The sequence below is a fragment of the Pseudorca crassidens genome, chromosome 3 (genome assembly GCF_039906515.1).
Source record: "Pseudorca crassidens isolate mPseCra1 chromosome 3, mPseCra1.hap1, whole genome shotgun sequence".
Lineage (NCBI taxonomy): Eukaryota > Metazoa > Chordata > Mammalia > Artiodactyla > Delphinidae > Pseudorca > Pseudorca crassidens.
The window spans coordinates 92141794-92162662 of NC_090298.1; the positions used below are offsets into that span (position 1 = coordinate 92141794).

A 20869-nucleotide genomic window follows, 5' to 3' on the forward strand; every position below is an offset into this window, starting at 1 on the left:
TAGGCTGTGAAATCTTTAAGGCAAAAATCACATTTTATTCATCATGGTATCCTTATGCCTAGCACATGCTTCGTGTGTAGAAAGTACTGCTGAATTAATGCTGCATTGATTTAAACATTTATGTTTTTTATGCTGTTTTTTAGCATAAAGAAAAGTTGAAAGTCTATTTTTCTTACTTGTCCATAGGTATTTATTTATTTTTAGTTAGAGCAATATTCCTAAAAGTGGACAATAAATATATGTGACTGTAGTTGTTTAACTGTCAAAAAGAAATCAGAACTGGATGGTAGGTAAAGTGATAAAAATATATTCAAGACTATAGGGGAACTAGAGATCTCAGTGTAGAACTGAGCTCAGTTCCCAATGCATCATGGGCAAGTGGGGGTTTATAACCAAGGAGCAGGATAGTGATCAGTGGATGGAAAATCACTAAGGGGAAACATTAGGGGTTAGGGGGATTCTGGCTAAACTGACTTAACCAAATCTTTGCTGAAGACAGGCCAGGGTGATCAGACATCATTTGGAGGACAGGGGAAGATGAGGAACCTGATTAGATATGGAGGGTGATCACATTTGGATGATAGGGAGCTCTTTTAAACTGACCTAGCAGGGTTCTGGCTACAACTAGATTTTATAAGGAGGTATATGGCTGGACCTAGGAGAAGGTTCAGGAGCCTGACTAAAGTTTGGTCAAGCAAAGAATCTTTGTCACAACCTAGAGAAAGAACACCGTAAACTATGAAAAATAATCCAAGAGAGATTGAAGTATCATCCTCAGAAGTAATATCTGTCTTGAGCCAATAAAAATGTACGATAAGTCATTTATTGGATAGACTGCTTTCACACATTTGGTCGGTAGTATGGATGGTAAATTCTGTTGGGACAGGAGCAAAGATAAAAATGTATTTTGGCCCATGAAGTTTTTCTTATTATTGACAAGGTTGGTGCATGTGCATTTCTAAAATCTGATTAAAAATTTTGTGTTCTGGGGCTTCCCTGGTGGCGCAGTGGTTGAGTCCGCCTGCCGATGCAGCCGATGCAGGGGACACAGGTTCGTGCCCCGGTCCGGGAAGATCCCACCTGCCGCGGAGCGGCTGGGCCCATGAGCCATGGCCGCTGAGCCTGCGTGTCCAGAGCCTGTGTTCTGCAACGGGAGAGGCCACGACAGTGAGAGGCCCGCGTACCGAAAAAAAAAAAAAAATTTGTGTTCTCTGGGGCTTCATTAATGGGGTATTTTGGCACAGAAAAGTGAAAACCAGGAAGAGAAATTAATATTATTTATTCTCCATAACTAAGGTTAGAGTCTCAAGCTAATGATTGGGTTGCTAACTAGTCCATAATTTGACTTCTTACATGGTTACAGCACTTTTAAAACCTGTTAATTGAGGGTATAAACCAAGCTAGCTACTGCGTTAAGGTATAAATGTAGAAAAGAGTTATTTACATGCTTCTAAAGCACTGTCAGGCCAGAAAAAGCACGTGAAAAGCCTTACAATGAATTGCAGCCTGTCAGGGCCTTTGAAAGTGTTAAGTACTGTACAAGTGCCCAGCGGGGATTCTGCTAACACTGTTAATTGTCCTACCAAACAACAGTGGCAATAGCATGCCATTCCCCCACCAAGTTTAACATATCATTTGCATTAACAGTGTAAAGTTTTTATTAAAGATGGGATTTTTTTTTCTTTTTTTTTTTGCGGTACGAGGGCCTCTCACTGTTGTGGCCTCTCCCATTGCGGAGCACAGGCTCCGGATGCCCAGGCAGGCTCAGCAGCCATGGCTCACGGGCCCAGCCGCTCCGTGGCATGTCCCCTGCATCGGCAGGTGGACTCTCAACCACTGCGCCACCAGGGAAGCCCTAAAGACAGGATATTTTTGCCAGTGCAAATGTTGCATATTTTCCTTCTCTTGTAGTGGTACAGTATTTAAGAATCTGCTGCTCAACCACCTGTTCATGTTTATTCCTGGGAGAACCATGTTCCTGTCATCAGCAAATTTCTTTCTTTGCTTGTAATACTGCCCCAAACTCATCTAGGATGATGGGCTTCAGAAACACAGAGTTGGGCACCAAGATCCCGGGAAATGTGTGGCCCAGTTTTGCCAGATCTGGAAAGGATCAAGCCCCAGAAAGCTATGAACATTCTTCCCCTTGGCATTGGATTTTCAATGTACCCATTGTTTCACCTGCATGTGATCAAGCCCTGGAGCTTTCCTTCTCTGGACCCCCTCATCACAAATATCCATGGGGTCAGGAAAACTCCTGGGCTTGCATGTTAGCTTGAGAGCAACCTGATGAGGAAATGGATACTTTGTGCAAAAGATCTCTTCCACCAAGATTTAGTCAATTCCAGTACTGGCTTTATCTACCTGAAGGATGGTTTCATTTCCGATATGTCTCATTTGGGGCGACTAGGAAACACTTTGCAAAGGTCTTGGTTTTATTACAATAAAAATGTCGGTGAAAAGCTAGAATCCAGGACGTAAGCTAAACAAAGACCAGAATGTCTCCTGCTCTTGGAATCTAATCTATGAACACCTCTGTCATTAGCAGGAGGAAAGGGCTAGAAAAGAGAGAGAGAAAGGGAAGAAGAAATGAAGTGAATAAGAATTGGACAAAGTAAAAGAAAAAGAGACATCCCCATGCTGGCCTGGTAAAGCCACACTTAATACATGGGCTTTAACAAATGCTGAAGACCAATAATTAAATGCAACAAGAACCCTGGGTCTGGCGCTCCTTCTAAGCAGGAGGAAAGCGGTAGGCTAAATGAAACTAATCTACGTTTACACCTCTGTCACCTGGGTTGTACAGAAGACTCCTAGGCTACGTGGGAGGCACTCTGAAGGATACCTGGGGTTTTCAGCTACCAGGATTAAGAAACTAGTTAAAGGAGAAGAAATACAAGGCTGTTCTTGAACAAGGGGACATACTGTGGAGTGGAGGACAGGAAGGATAGGGACTGTCCTTCAGGAGAGAGAATTGGACAAGAGTGGGGGTCAGACTTGGACAGAGCTATGGGGACTTAAAATTTTAACAGTTTAAATCCATCAAATCTTTAAAGACCAGGCAACCCCCATGCTATTTAAACCATTCAAGAGTGTAGAGGAGAGAAGTAAAGCCTCCAAATTATTTTATAAATATAGAACAATATTTATGACAAAACTTTTCAAAGCTATCACAACAAAAGGAACTATAGACCATATATGAATACAAGCATCTCAGACAAAATGTTTGTAACCAGAATCCAATATAACTTTAAAAGAATAGACTTCATTCCAGGAGGGCAAAGGTCATTCTACACCAGGAAATCTAGTAATATAATTTCCCATGTTTCTCAAACGAGTAAAACCATTTAGTCATCGCCATTGGTGCTTAAAAAAAAAAAAAAGGATAAAATGTAACATATTTCACTATTTTTTAAACTGTCCTTAATAAAGTAGGAATAGATACTTTCTTACTATGTTAAGATATATATAGAAGGCCAGCATCAATGTAAATTGGTACAGCTGTTATGGAGAACAGTATGGAGGTTCCTTAAAAAACTAAAAACAGAGCTACTATATGATCCAGCAATCCCACTCCTGGGCATATATCTGAAGAAAAGCATAATTAGAAAAGATACATGCACCCCAATATTCATTGCAGCACCATTTACAACAGTCAAGACATGGAAGCAACCTAAATGTCCCTCAACAGAGGAATGGATATAAAAGATGTGGTACATATATACAATGGAATATTACTTGGCCATAAAAAGGAATGAAATAATGCCACTTGCAGCAACATGGATGGACCTAGAGATTATCAAACTGAGTGAAGTAAGTCAGATAGAAAAAGACAAATATCACATGATACCACTTATATGTGGAAGCTAAAATATGACACAAATGAACTTATTTACGAAACAGAACCAGACTCACAGATAGAAAATAAACTTATGGTTATCAAAGGGGAAAGGGAGTTGGGGAGGGATAAATTAGGAGTTTGGGATTGGCAGATACAAACTACTGCATATGATAAACAACAAGTTCCTACTGTATAGCACAGGGTCTATATTCAATATCTTGTAATAAACTATAATGGAAAAGAATATGAAAAGAACATATATATGTATAACTGAATCACTTTGCTGTACACCAGAAACTAACACAACATTGTAAATTAACTATACTTCAATAAAAAAAAAGAAAGCCAGCATCATGCTTAAAGGTGAGATAAAAGAATAATTCCTGTTAAATTCGGGAATGAGACATAGATGTCCATTAACTACTCTTAGTTAACACTGTCCTATATAAGTATTAATTAATGCAAAGACAAGAAAAAGAAATGAAGCTGTAAAACAACATTACTTGCAGAAGATCTAGTTATTTAGAATTCCACAATAATGAGTTGATGTGTCATTAGAGAAAAGTAAGGAAATTCAGTAAAGTGGGTATTACAAATATAATGAGAAAATTAATAGCTTTCTATATATAATAGCTACTTGTTAAAATTTTAATCTTAAGAATCCCATTTACAATAACAGTAAACACAAACTACTCAGGAAATGGTCTAACAAGGAATGGATAGGAATGAATAATAGAGTCACACATCTCATACTCTCTGAGAACTGTTTTTATGGTTTTTAAACTTTTAGCCTATAGGAAGGCCTGATTCCCAGTAGAGTCTGTGACTAATTATAGTGAAATTGGCCCCCCTGGAGCTAAGCTGCCTTGTCACCACATTTTAGAAGGGAAAGAGCACTGTCCCCAGAGTCCAGACCCCAGAGGCCTGATTTGCTCACTAAGTGACTGTGTGACCTACACAAATAACAACTTTTTTGAACCTCGGTATCCTCAGGGTTTAAGAAAAAGAGTGGGTTGCACATATTGAATCAAATATAATAAACTGGAGTTCATAGATGTGTTTCCTTTGACCTGCTTGAAATTAGTTTCACTTAGTAGTCAAAACTGGGATACTTGGCATAAAAATCTGCATTCTCAGCTTCCTTTGAAAATTGCACAATCTGACATAACAGAGCTGGCCTCTCCCATTGCTACAGTTAGCTGTAGCTGCAGAAGCTCTTGCCCCTTCTCTCAGAACCTGGCCCCAATTTTGCAGACACCCCACACACACACTGCCCACCTTCCCAGGGTGACCACCACGGTGTCACCAGCCTGATTATTTACCTGATCAGCTGATCCTGAAGGCATTTCATTGCAGCCCTTGGTCGTTCTGTAGGACTTCTTTCACTTTTACAGTTTAATGATTCTAACATTTGGTCTAGCTGTCAGTCTAGGAAATATATTCCTTTTCCATATTACTTAAAAGCCTGGGCATTTTGAGCTACTGTGGGTGTAGCAAGCTCGGGCTCCATGCTTTTCTTTCTTTTTCCTTTTGCTTGTAGCGGACTATCCTTGGTTACCATGGTGATTACCATCCCTTAATGATACGCTGCTACCGCACGCGGAATGTGATGTTCTTCAAGCGTGGTGGAAAGCAGTGGGGAACAGGAGTAGGTATAAAAGCTTTCTCCCGGCCTCTGTCCCTGGGTGCTCCTCAGTCACCACAAAGGACAAGAGCAGGCTGCTGATCAATCCCTCCAGACAAGCTAACACGAGAGCTGCTGTCAAGATGGAAATATCTTCCCTGGGTCCCAGTGCACATGTGGGAACCCTGAGAAAAGCTATTTTCAACCTCTGGAAAGTGTTCTGCATCAAGTCTCATGGGACTTAATTAAAATAATCAGATTTCACAGCCAAGGCTTTTGACTCTAGCCTCCTACATGAAATGAGCATCCCATGTGCAAAGAGGCCCAGCTCACCCGTACTCAGAGCAAGTGATGTCTCTAATTGCATGCTTGCCTACTGGTAGGGATATCAGTGTCCGAGGCTGGCCCTTTCTGACCAAATTGAGGGCAGTGGCCCTGCCTGGACCTTCCAGGCCTCACTTCTGAGGTGTCAGGGGTTCTGACTGTGGCCAGGGAGGTGGCAGAATGCGGGCTCTCTCTAGTCCACAAAACCCTCCAGCATGCAGGGGCTGCCTCCTTGCAATGTCACTTTGAGAGGCAGGTCGGATGTGCCCAGTGCTGACCTGGCTCACCAGGGCTTTGAAGTCTCTAACTCCTAAGGCCCATTTTAAAACCATGGCTAGAGAATAAAAAAAAAGAAGCAGACTCACAGATATAGAGAACAAACCAGTGGTTACCATGGGGGGTGGGGGGGAGAATATAGGGGTGGGAGAGTGGGAGGTACAAACGATTGGGTAAAAAAAGATAGGCTCAAGGATGTACACAAAATGTTCATTGCAGCTCTATTTACAATAGCTGGGACATGGAAGCAACCTAAGTGTCCATCGACAGATGAATGGGTACAGAAGATGTGGCACATATATACAATGGAATATTACTCAGTCATAAAAAGAAATGAAATTGAGTTATTTGTAGTGAGGTGGATGGACCTAGAGACTGTCATATAGAGTGAAGTAAGTCAGAAAGAGAAAAACAAATACCGTATGCTAACACATATATATGGAATGTAAAAAAAAAAAAAAAAAGGCAGGCTCCTTAGTTGCAGCTCATGGGCTCCTTAGTTGCAGCTCGCAGGCTCCTTAGTTGAGCCTTGCCAGCTCCTTAGTTGCGGCATGCATGTGGGATCTAGTTCCCTGACCAGGGATTGAACCCAGGCCCCCTGCTTTGGGAGCACGGAGTCTTATCCACTGAGCCACCAGGGAAGTCCCACAGCCTCTTAGATTCTTAAGTGTACAATACAGTTGCTATCTCTAGGTACAAGGCTGTATAGCTGATCTCTAAAACGTACTCATTTTGCACAGCTGAAATGTTATGCCCGTTGATTAGCAATTTCCCATCTCCTCCTCCCCCTGAGGTTGAATTTTAAGAAATGAGTTAATAGACTAGAGTCACCTCTACAGGACTTACCCTCTCTTTTCTTCTTTCATGCCCCTTCAAATTTCCATACAGTTAAATTTTGATTACAGTAAGTCACTGAATAGATATGTGATAAAGCAAGTAGAATCTAGGTGATAGGTATACAGAAGTATCCACTATAAAATTATTTCAACTTTTCTACACATTTGAAATTTTCATAATATATATTGGAAAATAAATGACTGAAGCAGAGTTTACAAATGGGTGGCCCACAAGCCACGTAAGATCCACAGACATGATTTATTTGGCCTTCAAGGTTTTTTTTAATTAAAAAAATTTTTAATACAATTTTTAAAGGTTACTTTCCATTTACAGTTATTACAAGATATTGGCTATATTCCTCGTGTTGTACAATACATCCTTGAGCCTATCTTACACCCAACAGTTTGTATCTCCCACTCTCCCACCCCTATATTGCCCCCTGACACACACTGCTAACCACTAGTTTGTTCTCTGTATCTGTGAGTCTGCTTCTCTTTTGTTATTTTCACTAGTTTGCTGCATAAGATTTTTAAAATATTGAATCAGTTGCAAACATTTTAAAAGGCAGAAGATGTCAAATAAAAATCTGGGTTTTCTGGAAAAATCAAGAGATTTAACAATATCAGCCCCCACATTCTTGCATGGAAACACTTGGCTGGAACTGGGGAGTGGCTGTCCCCTCTCAGTGGGAAACGTCCTCTCCACTTGGACACAAGACCCACTAGATACGTACTCCTCATTTATCTTACTTGAATAGACTGCTTCTCAGTGGATGACACTGATAACAGAGCAACCTCAAAAGGGGGGAAAAGACACAAAAGGATGGCATATGTGTCTGTGCACACATACAGTTGGCAGGAAAATGCAGTCCTGCACCTTCATCCTTGTTTTGTTTGGTCAGGGGGCAAAGCCTCCCCGCTTGGCCTTCTACTCACAGCCTCCCGAGATGCTGCTCGGTGCCAAGCCATGAGGCTAAGTGGGCTGAGTAGCCCATAAACAGCTCTGGGTGTGGCCGTATCGAAAGGAAGGTCTTGGGACTAGCTGAGCAAGGCTGTATTTATTTTCAAATGTCTGCCTTCTGACTAAAATGCCTCAGTTAGCGCCCTAAATAGCTTGTCTCCTATCAACCTGGTACCATCATCATTTACCATAAAGCTTCGTCATTAGATGCCAGGCAAAGAGAGCCAAGTGGAACTCAGCTGTCCTAGAGCCTAAATTTGATCTGTGCATATCACGATGGGAAAATTCTACCTCTTTCATTTTTCTTTCTGACATAAAGGAGGTGTGTGGGTTCAAATACTTTCTCAGAGGCAAATGGATGCTTGTCCCAGTGTTTAATAGTGTTTCCCAAAACTGATTTTTCCTCTGCTTCTGCCTTTTCCTTGCAGGGATCCACACTCAGAATGATGCTTCACTGGGGTGTGCTCTGCTCCCAGGGTCTGTTCTTGGTTGGGAGGTCCTAGGATGGGAGACGCGTCTTTTAAATATACTGATCATCAGTCCGCTGCGAGAGCTGTCTAGAGCGCAGTACATCCTCTTTGGTGATGATACTAACCGTGAACTCCACTCCCTTTGCCCTTCTGTCTCCAGTGCTTTCTTTTGAGCTTGGAATCAATTCTGTCTCCTTCCTTGGCCGACTGCCCTTATGCCGACTGACCCCTGCTCACCTACCAGCCTCATGTTGCCTGGCTCTTCCCTGCACTCCCTGGGAATGTCCACACCCAGGCACACTTTCTAGTTCTTAAATAGAAAGCTTCTTTTTAATTCTCAAACACCCACAGCTTGTCCCTGCCCTGGGGCTACTGCATTTGCTCTGCCGGTTGCCTGGACCTCTGTTCCTCCAGCTCTTGGCCTGCTGCCCTCATTCTAGCCTTGGGTCGCAGACCAGCCCCCTCAGAGGCCTTTCCTGACCTCCATCCTTTTCCCCTTATGCTCAATTGCTATTACATTATGCCCTCATTTTTCCATTGTAGTAATTATCTAAAGTTTATTTCATTTACTTATTCATTTATTGTTGCTGCCTCTTCTACTTCAATGCAAGCACCACAAAAGCAAGGACCTTGTTTCTCGTTCACCATAGACTCCCCCATTCCTGGAACAAGTGTTTAATCCATGTACGTCCACACCCAGGATGATGAGGGAACTCTTAACAATTGTGAGGCTGCAGGCATTAGGGCAAATGCTTCCAAAAAAATCAAGTCTATACACATTATTGGGTCTGCCTTTAAGAATGGCCTTTGACTGTTGGTAATATCTGGATGCCAATATTAAATTAAACCATGGGAGAGGAAGGCTGAGATTTAATGGTGTCATTTATTTCCTTAATTATTAGGAGTTTATAACATGGCTTTGACTGGTGACACAAAAGGCAAGGTTGCCACCTAGCGTTTAGATGTGTAGATGTATGGCACTAGCCATACCTTAACAGAAAAAAATGAATGAGTCTATAGAAAGCCACACTTCCACAAACTGCTACAACACGGACCAGAATTCACCAACAGAGCACAGTTCTCCACAAAGTCTTAAGCGGCCCCAAATGGACTTCTTCCAGTCTCAGGGGCTTCTGTCAAAAGTGGAGATACTGTCTTTGTTAGCTACTCAAGAAATCCCAAGCAACCAAGAGAGCTGTGAAGCTCAGTTTCACAAAGAAGCATATTCTCCAGACTGTGTTTTCTTAAATTCCACCTGCCTCCCCTGTCAAGGTGTGCTGCTTATAAAATAAGTGAAATGAGAAAGAAAACAACAACGCACTATCTCAATTGCTTTTTGTCCTGGTGACATAAGGAAGGATGTGTCCTCAAGGTTCAGGAGCTCATTAACCATTTAGACCCCTAAGTGGTTGCAACCAAGCAGAAGACTTACCTGGGCTGAAAAATCTTGGTAGCCTTAGGCTGGGTATTTTCCATTTTCCCGCCATGCTGAAGACTGGCAAGACAAAGGGAAACTGTGAAAAGGGGCCAGATGAGGGTGGCACCAGGGGAAACCCATTTAATAAAGAGCCTTGGTTACAGGCTCTTAAAATATCACTCCGGGAAACTAGGTTATTAGAAATGACGGAAAATGGTGGTGAGATGAACTGGTAATAACCATGGCAACCAAACTATCCGTTTTCTTGTTATTTCACTTTCCTTGAGACTAAAAATAGATCAACTGTAGGTCACTGCAAACAAGTCCAGCAATGGTTTATGTCTCCTGCTACAGTTTTTGCTAGCTTATTTGTGGGCATTTGAAGAAATGCTCTCCGAACACTGAAAATGTATCATATACCTTTTGTTCTAACCATACAGGCTGTGCTCTCTATATTATCTTAATGCATATAGTGTTCTATTTTTGCTTTAAGACCTTTTTTCTAAGAGCAAATAAAAAATAGTTACGGAATTACAAAGCAAAAATTAGAATGCTTTTTGGAAACACCTACTTAATGCAGGAATCTTTTTTTTTTTGTCATCCTAAGAGATCTAGGCTCTGTTTAAATCTCTGCAGTGATAACACCTATCCTTCTGAAACTCTTCCAAAAAACTGCAGAGAAAGGAACACTTCCAGACTTATTCTACAAGGCCACCATCACCCTGATACCCAAACCAGACAAGGATACCACACACACATAAAAGAAAATTACAGGCCAATATCACTGATGAACATAGATGCAAAAATACTCAACAAAATACAATGATACATTCAAAGGATCATACACCATGATCAAGTGTGATTTATCCCAGGGATGCAAGGATTCGTCAATATCTGCAAACCAATCAATGTGATACAGCACATTAACAAACTGAAGAATAAAAACCATATGATCATCTCAGTAGAGGCAGAAAAAGCTTTTGACAAAATTCAACACCCATTTATGATAAAAACTCTCCAGAAAGTGGACACAGAGGGAAACTACCTCAATATAATAAATGCCGTATATGACAAAGCCACAGCTAACATGATTCTCAATGGCGAAAAGCTGAAAGCATTCCCTCTAAGATCAGGAACAAGGCAAGTATGTCCACTCTCGCCACTTTTATTCAATATAGTTTTGGAAGTCCTATCCATGGCAGTCAGAGAAGACAAGAAATAAAAGGAAACCAAATTGGAAAAGAGGAAGCAAAACTGTCACATTTGCAGATGACATGATACTATACATAGAAAATCCTAAAGATGCTGCCAGAAAACTACTAGAGCTAATCAATGAATTCAGTAAAATTGCAGGATACAAAATTAATGCACAGAAATCTCTTGCATTCCTATACACTAACAACAAAAGATCAGAAAGAGAAATTAAGGAAACAACCCCATTTACCATTGTATCAAAAAGAATAGAATACTTAGGAATAAATCTACTTAAGGAGCCAAAAGAGCTGTACTCTGAAAACTATGACACTTATGAAAGAAATCAAAGATGACACAAACAGATGGAAAGATATGCTGTGTTCTTGGATTGGAAGAATCAATATTGTCAAAATGACTACACTACCCAAGGCATTCTACAGATTCAGTGCAATCCCTATCAAATTACCAATGGCATTTTTCACAGAACTAGAACAAAAAATTTTTAAAATTTTTATGGAAACACAAAAGGCCCCAAATAGCCAAAGCAATCCTGAAAAAGAAAAATGGAGTTGGAGGAATCAGGCTCCCTGACTTCAGGCTATACTACAAAGTTACAGTAATCAAAACAGTATGGTACTGGTGCAAAATCAGAAATATAGATCAATGGAACAGGATAGAAAGCCCAGAAACAATCCCACGCACCTAAGGTGATTTAATCTATGAGAAAGGAGGCAAGAATATACAATGGAGAGGGGCTTCCCTGGTGGCGCAGTGGTTGAGAGTCCGCCTGCCGATGCAGGGGATGCGGGTTCGTGCCCCGGTCTGGGAGGATCCCGCATGCCGCGGAGCGGCTGGGCCCGTGAGCCATGGCCGCTGGGCCTGCGTGTCCAGAGCCTGTGCTGCGTAACGGGAGAGGCCATAGCAGTGAGAGGCCCACGTACAGCAAAAAAACAAAACAAACAAAAAAAACCCAGAATATACAATGGAGAAAAGACAGCCTCTTCAGTAAGTGGTGCTGGGAAAACTGGACAGCTACATGTAAAAGAATGAAATTAGAATATTCTCTAACACCATACACAAAAATAAACTCAAAATGGATCAAAGATCTAAATGTAAGGCTGGAGACCATAAAACTCTTGGAGGAAAACATAGGCAGAACACTCTTTGACATAAATTGCAGCAATATTTTTTTGATCCACCTCCTGGAGTAATAAAAATAAAAATAAACAAATGGGGCCTAATTAAACTTAAAAGCTTTTGCACAGCAAAGGAAACCATAAACAAAATGAAAAGACAACCCACAGAATGGGAGAAAATATTTGTAAATGAACTGACTGACAAGGGATTAATCTCCAAAATATACAAACAGTTCATGAAGCTCTATGTCAAAAAACCAAACAACCCAATCAAAAAATGGGCAGAAGCTATAAGTAGACATTTCTTTAAAGATATACAGATGGGCAAGAGGCACGTGAAAAGATGCTCAGCATCACTAATAATCATAGAAATGAAAATCAAAACTACAATGAGGTATCATCACCTCACACTGGTCAAAATGGCTATCATCAAAAAGTCTACAAACAATAAATGGTGGAGAGGGTGTGGAGAAAAGGAAACCCTCCTACACTGTTGGTGGGAATGTAAATTGGTACAACCACTATGGAGGACAGTATGGAGGTTCCTTAAATAACTAAAAATAGAACTACCATATGATCCAGCAATCCCACTCCTGGGCTTTTACCCAGACAAAACTATAATTCAAAAGGATACATGTACCCCTAAGTTCATAGCAGCACTATTTACAACAGTCAAGACATGGAAGCAACTTAAATGTCCATTGACAGAGGAATGGATAAAGATGTGCTACATATATACAATGGAATATTACTCAGCCATAAAAAGAATGAAATAATGACATATGCAGCAACATGGATGTACCTAGGGATTATCATACTAAGTGAAGTAAGTCAGACAAAGACAAATATCATGTGATATCACTCATATGTGGAATCTAATTTTTAAAAATGATACAAATGACCTTATTTACAAAACAGAAACAGACTTACAGATATTGAAAACAAACTTATGGTTACCAAAGGGAAAATGTGGGAGAGAGGGATAAATCAGGAGCTTGGAATTAACACACACACTGTTATATATAAGATAGATAATCAACAAGGACCTACTGTATAACACAGAGAACTCTACTCAGTATTTTGTTATAACCTATATGAGAAAAGAATCTGAAAAAGAATGATTACATGTATATGTATAACTGAATCACTTTGCTGTACACCTGAAACTAACACAACATGGTAAATCAACTATACTTCAATAAAATTAAAAAAAAAATCTCTGCAGTGACAAGGAGCTCGCTACTCCATGATGTAGCAATTCCATTATTAAACTAATTGTTGGAAAGTTCCTTCTCTATTTCCATTTATTCACATAATTGATATTTATTTAACACCTACCACTGTGCTGGGCACTTCAGATTTAGTGGTGAACAAAAAGTCAATTCAGTCCCTGAAAGTATAGAAGTTAAAATCTGCTTCCCTGTATCTTTGCTGTGAGTATGTGCAACTGGAAACAATGTAGAAAAAGACCAATGTCTTTTTTTTTTTTTTTTTTGCAGCACGCGGGCCTCTCACTGTTGCGGAGCACAGGCTCCAGACGCGCAGACTCAGTGGCCATGGCTCACGGGCCCAGCCGCTCCGCAGCATGTGGGATCTTCCCAGACCGGGGCACAAACCCGTGTCCCCTGCATCGGCAGGCGGACTCTCAACCACTGCACCACCAGGGAAGGCAAAGACCAATGTCTTTTTTCTATAGCAGTCTGCTAAAGTTTGCAGAGAAGCTTTAGATTTTTCCTTTACCAGCACAGCTTGTGGAGTCAGTGAGGATTCCTCAGCTACAAGCAAGCAAACTAATGAACAAAAGCCCTGGCTAAACATGGATTTATTTGAGAGAAGTGGGGTAGCTCAGAAAATTGAAGGGGGAGTGGAAGAATCAGGCCCGGAGAGAACAGAACAGAGGCAGCTTTGGGAATCCAAAGAGCAGGAACCAATGGACAGTATTTTCAAGGTGCTGCTTTTGTTTCAGCAGCAATTGTTTTTAGTCTTTTGTCTCTGATCAGGGATTCAAATTTTAAGGAGAATCTGATTGGCCTGGCTTGGGGCCCATGCTCACCCCATGCTGGAGGTGGCAGTGGGACTTCTTGATGTTCACAAAGAATGTAGCCAATTAAGCAAAGCATGTTCCTGCAAAGAAAGAGTAAGGAACTGCTGCCAGAAGGAAGAGGAATGGATGCTGGTGGCAAAACCAACAAATGACCACAATGGTCACCATCTTAACCACTTGGAGACAGGGATGCAAAGAGAAACCTGAAGCTCCTCCCTTAGAAAGGAACACTTGACTGCAAGGTCTGATAGATTTATCTCATCTCCCTAGTAATAATCCCTGGGTCTGCTTACCTTCTGTATCTGATCATCAGGATGACCTTGACGACTTCTTCCTTGTTGGTCTTACTTCAACCTGGATTCATTACCCTGGGAGGCACAGGAGGAGCCTCGCTGGCAGTGAGGATTAAGACTCGGGTTTGCTCTCTGCTCTGCCTTTTGAAACCCGCCTGCTGGGTCCAGCCCAGGCACCAACACTGCCCTTGAACTTACTTCCCTTACTTCCAGACAAGCATATTTACACACCAAAATTGTGACCCTCATCCATTCCTTATTTCACCGTTTTACCCACAAGCATGTTGTAGAGCACTCTGTAAATGTAAATGACCTGAGTTGGTTCCACGTGCTTGTTCTTGGGAATCAGGCAGTTTTGGTAGAAGTCACAAGGAACATCTGAGATTTTTGCTGGAGATTAATGTGAAGACTAAATATCCGTATACCCATTTGGAAAAGGGAAAAATCTTTAACTTTCTCTACTATTCTAGTTTTGTTTGGAGATGATTACAGTATCCCAAATCACGTCTGCAGGTCCCTTCAGTGCCTTGGAATAGAATTCACTTGGGCCCACATGTGCTCACTCTTGCATTTACGTGACATACTTTGCTTCTACCCAGTCTAATTTGAATACCAATCTCCTTGCTGAAAGAGGCCAGAGAGCTACTGACTAGATCTGCCTTTACCTTGCAGAACTGTGCTGTTTAAAAGAACAATGGCTTTGCAACCAGAAAGACCTGGGTTTAAGCTTATTTCTGTCTCATACTAGTTTGTGTCTTTAGTTCAGTTACTCATCTATTCTATGTTTCCATTTTTTCATCTGAAAAATGGATATACCCTCACAGGGTTGTTGGATTGATTGTATCAGTCGGGAGACAGAAATCACACGAGTTATTTTAACAGAGAATTTCATATAAAGATGCGTCAACCAAATACTGAAGAAATGAAAAGGGAAAAAAGAAACACTAAGGAAGTAGCTGTCTTAGGACGCAGCTACCAGCCTAAAACCCGGGGAATAAATGGAAGAGTTTGGGACTGTTAAGGTTAGAAGCTTGAGGGTGGGTCCTACAAAGCTGAGACTCAAGCCTCTGAGAAGGTTCACTGCTCAGCTGTACTGTTGCCTCAGGAGCTTGAAGGCAGCATCCTTGGGTGAGGCCTGGACCTCTGAGGAGGGGGCACTGACTGGCTGGTACTGGGGTCTCTAGGGTATGTCATGGTGCTGGTTCTGTGAGTGCTGTTAAAAACGATCATTACGTGGGATCCTGAAAAGGAACAAACAAACAAGATTCTGGATAAGCTCAAATACCAAGGATAATTGATTTGTAATTATGTAAGTATATGGGTGCTTTTCAATCTAATAAGAGCAGTAAGGTTTATGAGTTGCAAATTTTCAATGTTTCCCAGTTTGTAGTTGGTCTTTCCATTTTTATATAAAAGAGTTTAAAATGTTTTATTTGAGGCTAATTTGTTGGTCATTTAATCAGAAAAAAAACTCTATAAATATCCCAAAAACATTTCTTATACTTCTTTGATTCTTTGAGTCTTCACGCTGTAGAGTCAGGGCAGGGCTGGCAAGAAGTCAGAAGCCAGTTCCAGCTGTGCTCCCAACACTACCTAACACGCTGTGTGTGACTCTGGGTCTCAGTTTCCTCATCTGAAAAGTGAAATGAGTAGATGAGATGATTTCAAGGTCTTTTTCATTTTAAAACTCTGATATGAAATGACAAATGGTATGATTTCATATGATGTGACTGATAAAAGGATAAGGCAGGGACTGAATTAGCTAAGGACAACCATAACTTTCACATTTAAATTCAAAATTTTTTAAGCCTAACAGATTTTTTAAATGCTCAAGATAAAGCAACCATTAAGTCACCTGAAATAAATATGGTATATCTGATCTCAGTAAATCTTGTTTCTATTTCTCCAGAGAATTGGCAAAAGATCTCCAATATCTACTGGTAGCAGAGAAATTCAGTCTGGGAGCTGGCAGCCGGAAGCACATGGCTGGTTACTATAAAATCCATACAGCCTACTCAGATTACGCTGAAGGGCGTTACAGTGGGTTTTGTTTGACTCTCTATCTTGTCACGGCTGGATCAGAATGCCTCTTTCAATAATAAACATAAACAGTGACTTCCTATACTCAACACAGTGTAACTTGAAATATGAGTAAGAAGATGGAGCTAGAGAAAGGTAAGGAGGAAAAAAAGAAAAAGGTCTTAGATGAAGGGTGTCCTGTTATACAGTTTAATGTGTGTGTTGGGATCTGGTCCAGCACTCCTCTCAGGCGCTCAGACGCTTGGAAATGCTTCTGAAAAGAAAAGCAGAGACTAGTGTGGGGAAAACGTGGCTCATTCATTTCTTGTCCTGAGGTACTTGTGCATGTTGGGTATGTGGATCCAGGGAAGCCAGACACACAAAGTAAAGCAAGAGGCACAAGGAATAACTTGACTGAATTCTGGGATTCTGGCTTTGAGTTTACAGTGTGAAGGACAGTGTCTGAATCAGACTCCCTCCCAGAGGACCAGGGTGCTGGCCAAGAGGCCCAAGTGGGGATTGGGTTTAGAATTCCAAGGTGGCAGGCAGGGCTCATGCATCATGAGCCTGCAACCAGTGCAGATGTGCAAAGCCTTCTGCTCAGAAGGATGCCATGCTTCAAGTTGAATGCTCTGTGATCGCCATCTTGAAATTTTTAATAATTTAATTTTTGAATTTGTGTTTTATAAGTGAAGTTGGATGGGACAATGGAGCATGAACCAGGGACTTGGGGCTTCAGCTCATAAGCCATCTTGCTTTTCACCACTTGTTTCTCCCTGCTTCTCAACTGCCAGCACCCCCAGCATCCATTGGTTGGGGCCTGGGCATGAGGCAGGAAGGGATGGGGCCAGGCATGCCACACACGGGCCGCCTGTTGAATTGTGGGACTGGGACACACTCGTCCCTCAAGTGTCCTCAAGCATGAGGGAGTGCAACATCAAGCAGCAAGTATAAAACACCATGACAAGTCAAGAGAGGGACCACAAAGAAAAAGGGAAAAACTTTTTCTTCTGCTTTTTAAACAAGAGGCCTCACTTTTTCATTTTTCACTGGGCTCCACAGATTATGTAGCCAGCACTGGTGAGAGCGTAGATGATGACTGTTCAAGTAGTGAGTGACTGATGTCAGAACACAGTGGGGAGGAAAGGCGAACACCAAATCCATGGGGCAAATATGGAGGCCAAAGCTGGGCAATGGAGTCAGGAGTTTGAAGCAGGGGAGATAAGAGAAACAGAAGGAAATTGAAATCAAGAGGAAAGCATGGCTAGGGTATTCTGAATCCAAATTTAAACAGTGCTTCAATCTTGCTTATGTGTGGGTGAGGGTCCGTCAGACTCAAATGGCCAAAAATGAGGCCAAACAGTTCTAAGCCTATGCTAGTCATTGAGAGGGGAAATAAAGGCAGTTATACACTTCTGATTCTGAAGGAGTTTATAGAAGGTTGAAATTTTTTTTAGCCCTCCTTTGTGATGGAATGAAAAGTATAAAGTATAAAGCTCAGCCTCTTAAATACTTTTTCTTTTTTTTTTTTTTTGCCGTTCGCGGGCCTCTCACTGTTGTGGCCTCTCCCGTTGCAGAGCACAGGCTCCGGACGCGCAGGCTCAGCGGCCATGGCTCACGGGCCCAGCCGCTCCGCGGCATGTGGGATCTTCCCAGACTGGGGCACGAACCCACATCCCCTGCGTCGGCAGGCGGACTCTCAACCACTGCACCACCAGGGAAGCCCCAACCAAAACTTTTTGTTTTAAGAATTTTGGGAGAGGGTCTGCCATACATTTGTTACTTACTTCCTGTCTTATTAATTAGATTATCCTGAACATAATCTAATCTTTTTCAGGGATGACACAGCACCCTCATCCAGAGATAACCTTATTGAGTATTTTTTATGTATGTGGCACTCTTCTAAGTTGTTGTTGTTTTTTTTTTTAACAAACGTTAACTCATTGAATCCTCATAACCCTATGAGGCAGATAGATTTTGTAGATGAGGAAATCCAAGTTAAGAGAGGTTAACACACACACACACCGATATACATAAAAATATAAAATAGATAACCAACAAGGACCTACTGTATAGCACAGGGAACTACACTCAGTATTTTGTAATAACCTATAAGGGAAAAGAATCTGAAAAAGAATGCATATATGTATACGTATAACTGAATCACTTCGCTGTACACCTGAAACTAACACAACATTGTAAATCAACTATACTTCAACAAAAAAAAAAAAAAAAAAGGAGAGGTTAAGCTACTTGTCCCACTTCAACCAGCCAGTTGGTAACAATGGAACCCAGGCACCTGGGCCCCAGAGCAGACCATCTCAACCAGGGAAGAGCAGCAGCTTGGCACTGTGCAGAGTAGAGTGAGGCTTTCAGGAGCTTTATTCCCACCCTTAATATCTTCAGACCAAGGTGTTATTTTAAGTCTGTGTCAACTCTTCAGGATATCTGCCTTCTCTCTTCCTGTCAGGCAGCTGGCTGATAGTTTTAGCTGTGTTTTGTTTCCAGTATTCATATATATCACTTGATAAATATATGGAGTGCTTATGAAGTGCTGTGTTGTATTCATTTGCTGCTTCCAACCTCATTGAACAGAAGAACCAGAGTCCATTCTCTCAGCGTTGTGTGCCAACTGGTCTCAACATGTGCTGTGTGGAGGGAGAGATGCCCCTCTAAACAGCCTTGTGGTCCTTACTTCCTGGCCTTGCAAAGGTAATTTTGGATGCTTTGAGGGCTTTTGTTGGTTAATGTTATGTATTTCTCGGTTTTCAGCTAAGTTTTCAATGGCGAGTGCTGGTGAGTGGTGTGGCAGACATTGTTATCTGTAAGGGGAAAATACCTGGCATGAAACCTTAATTGAGCAAGTAACTTGACAGAATTCATTTGCAGGGTAACTGCACTATCTTCATGGTCTTTATTGAATGGTGATAAAAATGATTTTAAGTGAAAAATAGACTCCATTGGGTTATTCTGAATTATTCTTCCCTTATGGCTCGACCTTGAATACTAAGCCTGAAGCTGGGAGGTACTCATCTTTTTAAATGTGTATCTGCCTCCCAGTGTCTTTATGTGGAATAAATGCTTTTTATTTGTCTTGAACCCTGCTCATACCCAAACATCACATTAGGCATAATCTAAATTTGGCCACCATGACTATTTTAAAGTTTATAATCCAATTGGCCATAACTCTAAGGCTTGAAGACCACTCCAATTTGATTCTTTTCTATCAACCTCATTTCAATTCTTGGCCTTCACAGCCTTCTCAGGAAAAGCTGCTACCACGCCTGAGACCTTATTCTTTGTGACTGGCCCCAGAATGCTATGCTGATTGGGAATCAGTTAGCAAGTCTGCAGAGGCTTGACAGTTTCTGGGTCCTAACAGCTCAGTCATCATGGCAATACCTAAAGCCTTTTGTATGCTCTGGAACACTGACTGCTATTTTGGATAGGAGGAAAACAGGCAACAGATGAGTAAATTTCCTGAAACATCTCATCTGTTTTTAAAAGAACAAACAAATTATTCTAAACTACTACCTAAGTCAGAGCTTGCAAACTGGTGACCCACAGGTTGGATCTGGGCCATAGACATGTTTTGTTTGGTCTACATCTTAAACTATAAAATTTTAAAATCAATTGCTTTCATTTAAAAATCAGGAAATTACACCAAAAATTTTCCAGACCTCTAACTTCCTTTGAAAATTGAGTGATGACAGCATTGGACCCATATTCCTGCATAGCAGCAATTAGCTAGAGTTGCTAATTGGGTAGCACCTGGCCACTTTAGACAGAGCAGGCACTGCCCCCTTTGCCATAATCTATTTGCAGCCCAGTTTGCTTACTTACATTACCTGCCTGTGCTCTGGAGGCATTTGTTTTTGTGTTCCCCACTATGAGTCAATGAAGGCTATAAGCTCAAAAGTTCAGGACCACAGTACCTCTGCTTAGCTTTCTGCTTAGTTAATATAATCTTAAAAATTAATATTGAAAAGTAATACATGCTCATGAAAAATTAAAACAGTACAGAAGTGGGAATTCCCTGGCGGTCCAGTGGTTAGGACTCTGCACTCACGTTTTCACTGCCGAGGGCCCAGGTTCAATCCCTGGCTGGGGAACTAAGATCCCACAAGCCGTGTGGCATGGGAGAGGAAAGAAAGAAAAGAAAAGAAAAGAAAAGAAAAGAAAAGAAAAGAAAAAAGAAAAGAAAAGAAAAGAAAAGAAAGAAAGAAAGAAAGAAAGAAAGAAAGAAAGAAAGAAAGAAAGAAAGAAAGAAAGGAAGGAAGGAAGGAAGGAAGGAAGGGAGAGAGAGAGAGAGGGAGGGAGGGAGGAAGGAAGGAAGAAAGAAGGAAGGAAAGAAAGGAAGGAAGGAAGGAAGAAAGAAAGAAGGAAAGAAGGAAAGGAAGGAAGGAAGGAAGAAAGAAAGAAAGAAAGAAGGAA

At 41.3% G+C, this 20869-nt stretch overlaps 1 long non-coding RNA gene and 1 other non-coding gene across 2 annotated transcripts in view; one reads left to right on the forward strand and one right to left on the reverse strand.

Moving 5' to 3' along the window:
- The window catches only part of LOC137220767 (uncharacterized), a 54096-nt gene extending 39645 nt beyond the window's left edge, over window positions 1-14451 (reverse strand). The window contains exons 1-2 of the long non-coding RNA XR_010941786.1: window positions 14417-14451; window positions 9765-9827 (exon numbers count right to left, since the gene is read on the reverse strand). This is a non-coding gene — a long non-coding RNA (uncharacterized lncRNA). The remainder of the gene's footprint in view (window positions 1-9764; window positions 9828-14416) is intronic.
- A 6017-nt stretch (window positions 14452-20468) lies between these two features.
- On the forward strand, window positions 20469-20547 carry TRNAV-CAC (transfer RNA valine (anticodon CAC)). The gene is given in 2 exon segments: window positions 20469-20505; window positions 20512-20547. It is a non-coding gene; the product is annotated as a tRNA-Val (tRNA).
- Window positions 20548-20869: the final 322 nt, after the last annotated feature.